Here is a 13,679-nt window from a genome sequence, read left to right on the forward strand (position 1 = left end):
AGAGTGAGTGCTGCAGTATGAGAGGGATCATCTTTTGAACAAAAATTTATAACAAGGTCACTCTGTACTCTCTAGTGAACTATTTCGGAAAAAAAAATCAAGGAATAGTCTCCGGTCTTATCCCTCACTTAAAACATCCTCTGTTTGTGGGATCTTAATGAATCTGGATGTTTCCAACATCACAACAGCAACAATATCTTAAAACCATTTAAGTGGTTGCAAAATTACTTATGTCTTCAAGAATGAAATCTCCCAAGGTGCCTCATATGCAGTAAAAATACATTTGTACATTCAACAATTTGAAAACAATACTTATAATAAATATTGTCTTTCTAAGCAAACTGACTGGTTTTAGTTGGATGATAGTTCTCACTCAAACTAGGTTAATTTTCCAATATAATAGTAAAAAGAAGCTATTGTTAGAGAAAAGACATTAAAGCTGCACCCGCCTGTAAACAGGCCGCCATTTCTCTCTCATCAACCAAAAGTAGCTATGTGTCTCGGGGGTCCAAGAGATCTTGCTATTCACAAAACTACAATATTTCCAAGCAGTTTAGGTATATAGAATATTGAAGCATTTGAAAGACAAATAAGCAAAAAAAGTGAGGTTAGATCCCCAATTTTGTATTCCACTCCAATTTCCCTCAGATACATTCTTCACTTTGTTCACACTTGAATGTGACTTGGCTTCAATGATTGCTTATATATCGCAGTATTAGACTTAGGGCAGTTCAACTGTACAAAAATCTACATTGGAGCAGTGGGAAAAATGAAAGTACAGGGCCAACATATTCCTGTAAAGGTGAAGCATTGGACCAAAATTCCAGAGAACTTTCGATATTGAGGAATGTATATGATTGAATGAAGAAAATAAATGGGAAGCTTATGGTAGAATACAAGAGCTTACAACAACAGAAGTCCTAGAGGTGTATAGTAAGTGCAGGAAGTTACTTCACAATAAATTAGGAAAGCAAATAATGAACATGAAAAATCACTGGTGGGTATGATAAAGGAAAATCCAAAGTTGTAAATTTATTAGGGATAAGAAGATAACCAGAGAAAGTGATGTCTAGCAGAGGTAAGTGGCCAATTGTAGGTGAGACTTTAAATTAACACGTTACATTTATATTCACAACAGAGAAGAATTTGTCAGCATAGAAATCCGGGAAAAGAACTGTGATATACATGAACAACTTAATTGAACGGAAGGAGGTATTAGCAGTTTTAGTAGGCTTAAAATTGGAGACATCCACAGGCCCAGATGAGATGTGTTCTAGACTGTTGTGGGACAAGGGACCTGACGTTAATTTTCAAATTCTGTCTGGTGTGGAATCATGTTCAATAGTGACTGAGATTGATGTTCAATAGCCTCCTTATTAAGCATCCGCAATGGCACAGTTTGAGGTGGCAAGGAAATTTAAAGTATGGTTTTACAGCAGCCTCTTTTATACACAGTTTTTACATACATTAACATTTTAGCACTATGGTGTCAAATAGTGATTGTACTGTACACAAGTTTGTGTGACATCTGTCCCAGGGAAGGAGACAGTTTAAGCACTTGCTAAATGCTGGCGCTTTACCCCTTATGGGATTAGAATGTCTGTCTGGTCTGAGCTTACAGTTAGTAATATTAATAAAAATACTAGACCTACATGATCTAAGTAAGTAAAAAAAAAATACATATCCTAAGTAAAAGTATAGAGGATATTAAACTGATCACCCGTTGTTGGGTCATGAGATTTTTATCTACTATTGCCGGTTTTTAACAATTCCTACAGATTCATTCATATAATTTCACTGAAGCGCTGTTTTGATAGTAAGTTTCTTAAAGAGAGTAGTGGCCCTATTTAATGAATTTAAAAAGTATAAATCCATACGTTAGCACAGGATGATAGTCCTGAATAAAAGTTAGAAATAGGTAGCACAGTGTTACAGACATTTCAAAGAAGTAAAAAGCAGTGGACTGTAGGGACATGCTGGTAAAAACAATGACTGCAGATGCTGGAAACCAGATTCTGGATCAGTGGTGCTGGAAGAGCACAGCAATTCAGGCAGCCTGTCCTCGGATGCTGCCTGTAGGGACATGCTGGTTGAGGAAATGGTTTGATGTCCTGCAGTCTATTCAGGTCCTGAGAGATGGTTACTAAGAGCCATTAATGTTATAATCTTTCTAATAGTTTCAAGTGAGTTATGAAGACACAATGTTGGGGATAGCATTGTTCTGAGCAGGTTATCACAACACTTATTCAGGGGTAGCCTTTGATATAGAAAGAGATCTAAATACTGTTTACTGCTTAGCATAGGGCTGATAAGAAGTAAAATGTATTACAAAAATACAATTTTCTGAAGAAATGAATGGAATCGTGGTACAATAAAGAGTGCTGGTAAGTTAGTAAAGAGAATTATAATACAATATCTGAGTTATTAATGAATGGAAACACAGTATAGTAAGCATGAGTGCTTGAGATTGAGTTAATAAAGAGAATCATAATACCACATCTTACAACCTGAGGGTCACCACACCTCAGGCAAGGTTGAGAAGGCAAAACCTAAATGATAACCTCAGCTGGTACAGGAATTGAGCCCATACTGTTGGCATCACCAATCAGCCGTTGATTGATTGTCACACGACAGTAAAAGTTTTGTTTACGAGCATACAGGCAGATCATAGTAAGCAAGGATATACAGATCAAAAAGACTTAAGAGGCACGCAGGTTACATTGCATAAGGCATGCACTAGGCAAGATTAGCATTATTTGAGGCTAGACAGAGTCCATTCATGAGTCCAGTTACAGCCAGGAAGAAACTGTTCAGACTTCTGTATCTTATGCCCAATGGAAGAGGTTGCAGGAGATCACTGGGGGGTCACGGAGCTCAAGTGGCCAAATAGCTGGTTTGTGATGCAGTGACACCAAGTATAGGTTCACTTAGAGTCAGAAATATGCAACATGGAAACAGACCCTTCAGTCCAACACGTCCATGCCGACCAGATATCCCAACCCTATCTAGTCCCACCTGCCAGCACCCAACTCATATCCCTCCAAACCCTTCCTATTCATATACCCATCCAGATGCCTTTTAAATGTTGCAATTGTACCAGCCTCCACCACTTCCTCTGGCAGGTCATTCCATACCTGTACAACCTTTGAGTGAAAAAGTTGCCCCTCAAGTCTCTTTTATATCTTTCCCCTCTCACCCTAAACCTATGCCCTCTAGTTCTGGACTCCCCACCCCAGGGAAAAGACTTTGCTTAGTTACCCTATCCATGCCCCTCATAATTTTGTAAACCTCTATAACGTCACCCCTCAGCCTCCCACACTCCAGGGAAAACAGCCCCAGCCCGTTCAGCCTCTCCTTGTAGCTCAGATCCTCCAACCCTGGCAACATCCTTGTAAATCTTTTCTGAACCCTTTCAAGTTTCACAACAGGGCGACACAGTGGTTAGCACTGCTGCCTCACAGCGCCAGAGACCTGGGTTCAATTCCCGCCTCAGGCGACTCTCTTGTGTGTGGAGTTTGCACATTCTCCCCGTGTCTGCGTGGGTTTCCTCCCACAATCCAAAAACGTGCAGGTTAGGTGAACTGACCATGCTAAATTGTCCGTAGTGTTCGGTGAAGAGGTAAATGTAGGAGTATGGGTCTGGGTGGTATACACTTCGGCGGGTCGGTGTGGACTTGTTGGGCCGAAGGGCCTGTTTCCACACTAAGTAATCTAATCTAACATCTTTCCAATAGGAAGGAGACCAGAATTGCACGCAATATTCCAACAGTGGCCTGACCAATGTCCTGTACGGCCGCAACTTGACCTCCCAACTCCTGTACTCAATACTCTGACAAATAAAGGAAAGCATACCAAGCGCCTTCAGGCAAAGGCCCTTCATCAGGAATTTTTTTTTTAAGCTGACTGGAGTAATCCTAACATTATGGAGGTTCCTAAAATATTAACAGTGCCATGTTTTAGGATCTTTTAACACTTGTATTTGCAGCCGCTACATGACCTCCCAACTCCTGTATTCAATGCTCTGACCAAAAAAGGAAAACATACCAAACGCCTTCTTCACTATCCTATCTACCTGCTTATCCACTTTCAAGGAGCTATGAACCTGCACTCCAAGGTCTCTCTGTTCAGCAACACTCCCTAGGACCTTACCATTAAGTGTATAAGTCCTAGGTGAAAGCGAGGACTGCAGATGCTGGAGATCAGAGCTTAAAAATGTGTTGCTGGAAAAACGCAGCAGGTCAGGCAGCATCAAAGGAGAAGGAGAATCGATGTTTTGGGCATAAGCCCTTCTTCAGGAAAGAAGGGCTTATGCCCAAAACGTCGATTCTCCTTCTCCTTTGATGCTGCCTGACCTGCTGCACTTTTCCAGCAACACATTTTTAAGCAGTGTATAAGTCCTGCTAAGATTTGCTTTCCTAAAATGCAGCACCTCGCATTAATCTGAATTAAACTTTATCTGCCACTTCTCAGCCCATTGGCCCATCTGGTCAAGATGCTGTTGTAATCTGAGGTAACCCTCTTCGCTGTCCACTATACCTCCAACTTTGGTGTCATCTGCAAACTTACTAACTGTACCTCTTATGCTCGCATCCAAATCATTTATGTAAATGACAAAAAATAGAGGACCCAGCACTGATCCTTGTGGCACTCCACTGATCACAGGCCTCCAGTCTGAAAAACAACCACCCTTTCTCTTCTACCTTTGAGCCAGTTCTGTATCCAAATGGCTAGTTCTCCCTGTATTCTGTGAGATCTAACATTGCTAATCAGTCTCGCATGGGGAATCTTGTCAAACGCCTTACTGAAGTCCATATAGATCACATCATCTGCCCTCATCAATCTTCTTTGTTACTTCTTCAAAAAACTCAATCAAGTTTGTCAGACATGATTTCCCACACACAAAGCCATATTGACTATCCCGAATCAGTCCTTGCCTTTCCAAATACATGTAAATCCTGTCCCTCAGGATTCCCTCCAACAACTTGCCTACCACCGACATCAGGCTCACTGGTCTATAGTTCCCTGGCTTGTCCTTACCACTCTTCTTAAACAGTGGCACCATGTTAGCCAACCTCCTGTCTTCTGGCACCTCACCTGTGACTATCAATGAGACAAATATCTCAGCAAGAGGCCCAGCAATCACTTCTCTAGCTTCCCACAGAATTCTAGGGTACACCTGATCAGGTCCTGGGGATTTATCCTGGGGATGTCGAGACATCCAGCACTTTCTCTTCTGTAATATAGACATTTTGCAAGATGTCTCCATCTATTTCCCTGCAATCTATATCTTCCATATCCTTTACCACAGTAAATACTGATGCAAAATACTCATTTAGTATCTCCCCCATTTTCTGCGGTTCCACATAAAGGCTGATCTTTGAGGGGCCCTATTCTCTCCCTAGTTACCCTTTTGTCCTTAATATATTTGTCAAAACTCTTTGGATCCTCCTTAATTCTATTTGCCAAAGCTACCTCATGTCCCCTTTTTGCCCTCCTGATTTCCCTCTTAAGTATACTCCTACTTTCTTTATACTCTTCTAAGGATTCACTCGATCTATCCTGTCTATACCCTACACACGCTTCCTTCTTTTTCTTAACCAAACCCTCAATTTCTTTAGTCATCCCTACCAGCCTTTCCTTTCACTCTAACAGGAATATACTTTCTCTGGACTCTCGTTATCTCATTTCTGAATTGAAATGAAAACATAACCATTATTCAAGAAGGGTGGTAGAGATAAACCAGGGGACTATCGACCAGTGAACCTAACATTAGTGTAGGAAAACTACTGGATAAATTCTGATGGACAGAATTAATCTCCACTTGGATAGCAAAGATTAGAGTCATAAAGATGTACATCATGGAAACAGACCCTTCAGTCCAACTCGTTCATGCCGACTGGATATCCTAACCTAATCTCATCCCATCCCATTTGCCAGCACTATGACTCTAAATCCTTCCTATTCATATACTCATCCAGATGCCATTTAAAATGTAATTTTACCAGCCTCCATTACTTCCTCTGGCAGCTCATTCCAAACACACACCACCCTCTGCATGAAAATGTTGCCCCTTAGGTCTGATTTATATCTTTCCTCTCTCACCCTAAACCTATGCCCTCTAGTTCTGGACTCAACACACCCAGGAAAAAGACCTTATCTATTCACCTTATCCATGCCCCTCAAGATTTTATAAACCTCTATAAGGTCACCCCTTAGCCTCTGACACACCAGGGAGAACAGCCCCAGCCTGTCCCTATAGCTCAAATCCTCCAACTCTGACAACATCCTTATAAATCTTTTCTGAACTCTTTCAAGTTTCACAACATCCTTCCAATAGGAATATTCATCCTTTTGCATGAATATTCCAAAAGTGGCCTAATCAATGTCCTGTACAATCGCAGAATGGCCTTCCAATGCCTACACTCAATGCTCTGAACAATAAAAGAAAGCATACTAAATGCCTTCACTATCCTATCTTCCTGCGACTCTACTTTCAAGGAACTACGAAGCTGCACTCCAAGGTCCCTTTTCTCAACAACTCTCTCCAGGACCTTAATATTAAGTGTGTAAGTCCTGCTCTGATTTATCAAGATATGCATGGCTTTATCAGGGGGAGATCATATCTGACAGATTTGATTTTTTTTTGAGGTGGTGACAAGGGCAGTACAATCAATGTAGTCTAGAGACTTTGGTAAGGGTTTTGACAAGGTCTTACATGGTAAACTGCAAATGGGTTTCTAAGCAATTGAGCAAATTGGATCCAAAATTGGCTTAATGGCAGGAGCTAGGAAGTGATGCTCAAAGGTTTTTGTGATTGGAAGCCTGCATCTCATGCCTTACCACAGGGTTTTCACGGTGCTGGGTCCCTTGCTGTTTTTAGTTAATATTAACGATGTAGTAGACATGAATATAGGAGGTTTGATCAGCAAGTTTGTAAATGCCACAAACATTTGTGGTGTGGTAGATAGCAAAGAGGAAAGCCTTAGACTACATGTCAACACAGATGGGCTGATCAAATGGGCAGAATAACAGCACATGGAATTTAGCCTGAAAAGTGAGAGGTGATGCATTTTTTGGATGACTGACAAGAAGGGAGTATATAACAAATGGTAGGACCTGAGGAAGTACAGAAACTCACCAACAAGTATACAAGTTCACAAATCATTAAAGACAACAGGACAGGTGGGTAAGATGGTGAAGGCAGCATATGGGACACTTGTGTTTATTAGTCAAGGTACTGAATATAAGAGCAGGAAGGTTATAAGGGAGCTGTACAAGGCGTTAGTTAGGCCATAGAAGGAGTAGTGTGCACACCTCTGGTCGCCAAGCTCTAGGAAGGATGTGATTGTTGTAGAGAAGGTGCACAGGAGATTCACCAAGATGTTTGGACTGGACAGTTTCAGCTTTGAGACAAGATAGGCTGAGGTTATTTTTCTTTGAGAAGGCGGAGGATGGATCTGATTGAGGTGTACAAAATTATCAGGAGCTTAGACAGGGAAGACAGGAAGAAATCTTTCCCTTTGGTAGAGGGATCAGTAACCAAGAGGCAAAGATTTAAAATAAAAGGCAGACAGTTTGGAAGGGATTTAAGATTTATTTTACATAGAGGGTGGTGAGTATCTGCAACTCATTGCCCAAAAGGGTGCAGAGGCAAGAACCATTATGAATATTTTAGTAGTACTTAGATGATCATTTGAAATACCATAGCATACAAGGTCACAGGCCAAGTGCTGGAAAATAGGACTCAAGCAGAGATGTGCTCAATAACTGGTATGTAAAGCTCTAAGACTCGCTTGTATTTTGCCTTAAATCTTTGTGAGAATGTTTCTGTATTAACACTTTTCAGATTTTTCTTTTAGGAACTAAAGATGAATTGTCAGGACAATTCTGCAAGCAATTCTGGAGAAAAATCATCAGGGTTTGGAAATTAAGTGTTTAAAATTTTTTGAACCATTTTCCTTACAATTAGAAAACATTGGACAGGAGTGAAGAGAAAGGCTGCCTGACTGACAGTTAGAATTCATCAAATTGAGTAAGAGTCAATTTTATTTTCTAATTGCTGATTGTGTTCTAGGATTATGGATGTAGTCGAGCAGTTGTTGCAGCAGTCATGTGACCAGGTCTAGAAACATGACTAACCAGAGTTGACTACCCAAAATCTCAAATCTATATCAATAAGAAGAAAGTTTATGTTAAACATTTTGCTGTGATCGAAACCTCCTTAACTTGATGTATGCCGAGGAGAGAAGCTTGCAGACAACAAAGAGGTAGTTAAAAAATAAATCAATTTACTGGTAAAACCTATTAACAGACATACATTCTATCCAATTTAAATGAACTTTTAGATTGTAAACGTTTATTTATGTTATTACAATAGTTCTTTTGTAACAAAATTCATGAAAGCACTGTAAAAATGAACTGAAATGATTGCATTATGAACTTAGTGAAGATGAACCATAAATCATCACCGTTAATCTTTTACTGTTTTATGGTGTACACAGCATAAGCACAATGAAGAACAAATACTACAGAAGTCAGGTGTCCAATTAAAAATATTGCTTTTGCTGGTATTACTAAAATTGGATAGAGAATAAATTGTTCCTTTTTCTCCCAAATAAGATATAATTAGATCATTTCAAGATAGTAATAAGTGGGGCAGATTGAAAATTCATTGAAGGTGTAATTATCCTCCACTTTCTTCATATTCAGGGGTCCTTCACATATTGAAGTACTTTCACAAGTGCAAGCCCAAATGAAAAATGCAGTACACTTGTCACTTTAAATTCACACAGGAATGCCTCAGTCTAGGTCCTCACACTGTATATAACCTTGCACTTAGCTACTGTATCTGGTTTATTTTTGACCAGTTGGTTTCAGGTTCACTGACGTTAAGGGCTCTGAAATTAGGGGTATCTGAATGTATGCACTGAAGTAAATATGGAAGTTGAGTTCAACTTACGGAATAATATCTTACAAGAAAACACGGAGTATGAACCATTGTGTAAACCTGAACAACTGTATTTGGAATATTTTATGGGAATAAACTGGGGTCAACTTACTTCTATACCTTCCATGAACGAAGAATGGACAAATCACAATCATGTGTTTAGGCTTGCTCCATGATAGATAAATACAGTAGTTGCTATTCAAAGTCACACCAAAGCCAATTACCTTCTTAGCTAATATCAGAAGGCCTTTCAGCAATGGTTGCTGGTACTGTTAGGAGCTTTAGCTTACTTTTCAGACCTTAGACTGTGAACAATAAGGCTAAACTCAGTAGCAAGTATAAGTCAAATCTACTAAGAGTAAACTTATGGAATCTTAATTGTTTTTCAAATTTTATTGCATCTTTCATTTCGATTAAGTAGTTCTACAATCCTATTGGTTCTGGAGAAATCAATTTTATTTCTTAGCGTGTGAATCATACCCTTCCTGACTCCGGCTTCCAGCATGTACATCTCAGAACAACACATTCATTGATCATAAAGTAACTAAAATATTAAAGCTTAAATTATCAAGAGATTGTGGTTTATTCAGGAGTTTATACTTTGTGAAAGACAAAGGTAGGTAATCGCACCTTCTATGTCACTTGAAATATTGCTAACTTCATCCATTTCCTTCGTAACACTGGTGCTCTACTGGACCCAAGTTGATCTTATCACACATTCATTTATTTTCACCTCAATAACAGCCTAATTTCAAACTTGCCTCAACTTATCCACTGCAGAATGCCTCATCTGCATCTGTTATTTATGGGCTTGATTATTCCAATGCATTCCTGGTCAGGCCCCATGTTCTATCCTCCACAGAGCTTGGTCTTTTAGAGCTCTGTTGCCCACGGCCTAATTTGCAACAAGCCATCCTTACCCATCTCTGCTGTGCTTGCAATTTAGCATTAGCTCCCAACCAATCAATACCTCAACTTTGAAGATTCGCAGTCAACAGTGTGGTGTTGGAAAGGCACAGTAGGTCAGGCAGCATCCAAGAAGCAGAAGAATCGAAGTTTCAGGCATAAGCCCTCCTCATGAAGGATGCTGCCTGACCTGCTGTGCTTTTCCAGCACCACACTCTCAACTCTGATCTCCAGCATCTGCAGTTCCCTCTCTCTCTGTTAAAGATTTGCAGCCTTGTTTTCAAATCTCTGGCCTTGACCCTTCACTTTGTAGTTTCTTTCAGCCTCATAACCCATTCTTTAGATCTCTGCAGACCTCAAATTTTTGTCTAAACTTGATGTCAATCGTACCAACATGGATGGTTTGCAATTCCCTTTGCACATCTCCTCTAAGCTTTTCTTCAACACCTGCGAAGTACTTAGGGATACTTAGTACATTAAATGCACTATATAAATGCAAAATTATTTTGTTATTCTTCACAACTAACATCAATTTAAAGAGGAAAACTGTCTTTACTTTTGCTGCTGAAATAGGCTTCAAGTACTCCTCAGTTGCTGACGAAATTTAAACTGCAATTTTTGGTAAACATAATTTTTCATTTAACTGCCTGACAAAACAAATCATTCTTTCGTGTTTCTCAAATATTAGGTTCAATTTCATCAAAATGCTCCAGCTAGAGTTTACTGTGGGTTTCTATTTGGCAATAAATCATAGGTAAGTAGATTTTGGGATTTTTGTGACTCTATTAATTTTGGTTATTAAATGCTGCTTATCAGATGCAACTAAGGCCCTGGATTCCTGGGTACAATATAATTACCTTAAGTCCCACAAACCCCCCCCCCCCCCCCCCATTCTTCTGTTGCCTCCCTTTCTATCCCCCCCGCCCAAAGAAAAGAGACCACAGAATGTGATGAACAGACTATGTTTAGGTACAAAAACAAAGCCCTTATCATACAAGTCCTCCAAGGCCTTTCTGAGTAGTGGAGAAAGAGCAATACATGTACGAAGTGTTGGCATGTGGAATAATCCTGAATATTATGAGAAAAAAATATTGTATTCCTGAAAACAGTATGGACATTAATAGCAAGACAACCATTTATTGTCAATCTCTAGTGGCTTGTAATATGATGGTGAGCTTTCTTGAACTGCTGCAGTTTGTGTGAAGATACTGTCACAGTGCTATTGGATTGGGGGCTCCAGGATTTTAACCCCACAACAAATGAAGGAACTGTGATATATTAAATGTATGGCTTGGAATAGATAACCAATCAAGATTAGAAAATTCTTAACAATATGTGAGAGGTGCCTAAATAATGAAGAATTGTATTATAATGCTGAACCACGCAGTATCTTGGCTTGAAGAAGCAATAGATGGAAACCTGACTGCATCATAAATCCACCCTAGGTTTGAATGTACAAATTAGAGGCAGCAGTAGGCTATTCGATCCCTTGAGCTTGTTCCACTATTCAATAAGATCATGGCTGATCTGATTATGGACTCAAATCTGTATTCTCACCTACTCCCAATGAACTGTGACACCCATGCTCACCAAGAATCCACCTACAGCAATCAGGAAGTTACAGCACAGAAATAACCACAGTTAAATCAGACAACCCTTTCAAGGCTGGAAATCGTAATGTTTGAATTGGTAAGGAATCCTCAAAAAAAAAGTCATTGATAGTGAATATTAAATTTACCATACGTTTTCCCCATACTATGCCAATAATGCATCAAAATTCTAATTTCAGAGATGCAGTACGACATTTTATACAGTCACTTCATAGACTAGCAATATTGAAAGTTTCCATAACATGCTACTGAATCATGTGATTATAGACTGACAACTTTCAGCTGAGAGGAAGCGGTGTAAGCAAATATAGAACTCCGCTTGGAAGAGATACTTCCACATCTACAGTTGATTCATACCCTGATATACACAAGTCCATTGTGCCACTAAATCTAACACAAAGGGGAAAAATGTGTTCTTTAATACTGGCCAACATTACAGAAAAGTGCACAAGTCTGTATCAAAATCAGTTCATGCATTAAAAGATGCTTCAGAAATTAATTCATTGTAATGTCACTCTTAAAAAGTGGCTTGAATACTTTTAGGATGAACATTCTATTAATGGTAAATATAAACCAACAGCAGCTAAAGTAGGGGAATGCAGTATGAAGTATTAGCTTCAGAAATAATCAAATACTGGAGGCATTCCTCTCAGAATTTAGAGGGATAGAAATTAATTTTCTCCTGTTGCATTACAAGGAGACAAAAGTTTATTGGATGCAGAAACCCTGAAGAAGAAACAATTTTTTCTCCAATATATGTACAGATTAACAAATATCCAAACTAGCAAAAATTGTTTGGCAGTAGCAATACACTGATCTTTTGTTAGTATACACTAAAGATAACCAAATATTCTAACTATAAAAGAAAACGTTACATCTCAGTAGATCTGGGCTATTAACAAAAAGGCAAATAAGCAATGGGCATAAGCTGTTAGAATACTCTATATTTTTATGGGAAAGTACATTGGAAAATTTAAATTGTAAACATCTGGATTGTTTCCATCCTCCCCTTTTTGTTTGTGGTTATTAGGCTGATCATGATATTCCTCAACAAGGGATTATGGCAAATATCAGAGTGGGCACCCCTTTAAGAGAATGAACACTGTTTTAATTTCTGTACAATGTCTAGTGGTTGTTCAAAAAGAAATGAAAAAAAAATTTCCCTTTATCCATTTACTAGAGGGGTAGTCCCTCTGAAAGATTTCTGCTGTATCAAGGAATAAACTTTGTTCAACTGATGTCCCAGTACTGCTAGGATCAAGTATAGTCAGAGTAACACCCAACACTGTATAAATAAACTTCTAATACAACTCTCTACTGCACCAATTACTATCCAATACAGCTTATTAAGGCATCTCAGAAATGAGCCTGGCTATTTTTCCTCATTACAATTTATATCTACTGTAAATCAAAATGTTTTAAATTCTTTTTCACACAGTCAGAAAGGAGAAGTTATCAAGATATTGGCAAATCATGGCAGAGATTGAAGACAAATCTTCAACGTGGCTACAAGGGCAACTAAATTAATTCAACAGGTCTTTTCTTCCTGGTGGCCCTGTGCGTAGAATATTGCCCTTACATGATGCAAGTAATAGCTGCTGTGCACTGATGGCTGGATCAGAAATTTTAAAATTTATAAGTGTCCTAAGGTAACTAGTTGTGTGAATGAATCTTGGCAACTAGGCAGTTTTGTACATGTTGACATATACAAACTAGTTAGCTTAAGAGTGCCTTGGTAATGTCTTGATTTTGTTCAGTGCAAATATTGACAGCCATGTCACACCAAACACATGCACTTCTTAAACGCATGCACTTCTTATACATATGTAACAAGAACCTCCTCTAAAACTGTCCTGATTGTAAAAGAGGCCAAATGTGTTTTTCATTAAAAAAAATACATAGAGTGATCTTGGAAACAACCAAGGCAAGCAAATGGTTAAGTGATACAAAAATATACATCATAAACTACCCCTCCTAAAATGTCTCAATGTGAATATGTCACAAAACCTTTAAGATGAGTCTAAACTTTGCTTAATGAGTAAAATTATCATCATCGTGGCTTGCCTGTGCCAATTTATGACCCAGTGTTCAACTGAAGTTACTAACCAAAAAACTGAAAATTGATTTCCAACAAAATACAACTATCCGAGAAAATGATTAAAGTAGTAGAACCCCTTTATAACTTAAGTAGCTCTGACTGACTTGGTAAAGGCAGT

At 38.9% G+C, this 13,679-nt stretch overlaps 1 protein-coding gene across 1 annotated transcript in view; it reads right to left on the minus strand.

The window, feature by feature from the left end:
* stat5a (signal transducer and activator of transcription 5a) overlaps positions 1-13,679 on the minus strand; it is a 144,463-nt gene that overhangs the window by 2,395 nt on the left and 128,389 nt on the right. The gene's annotated exons all lie outside the window — the stretch shown is intronic.

Source organism: Chiloscyllium plagiosum, chromosome 33 (genome assembly GCF_004010195.1).
Source record: "Chiloscyllium plagiosum isolate BGI_BamShark_2017 chromosome 33, ASM401019v2, whole genome shotgun sequence".
In the NCBI taxonomy this organism is placed as follows: Eukaryota; Metazoa; Chordata; class Chondrichthyes; order Orectolobiformes; family Hemiscylliidae; genus Chiloscyllium; species Chiloscyllium plagiosum.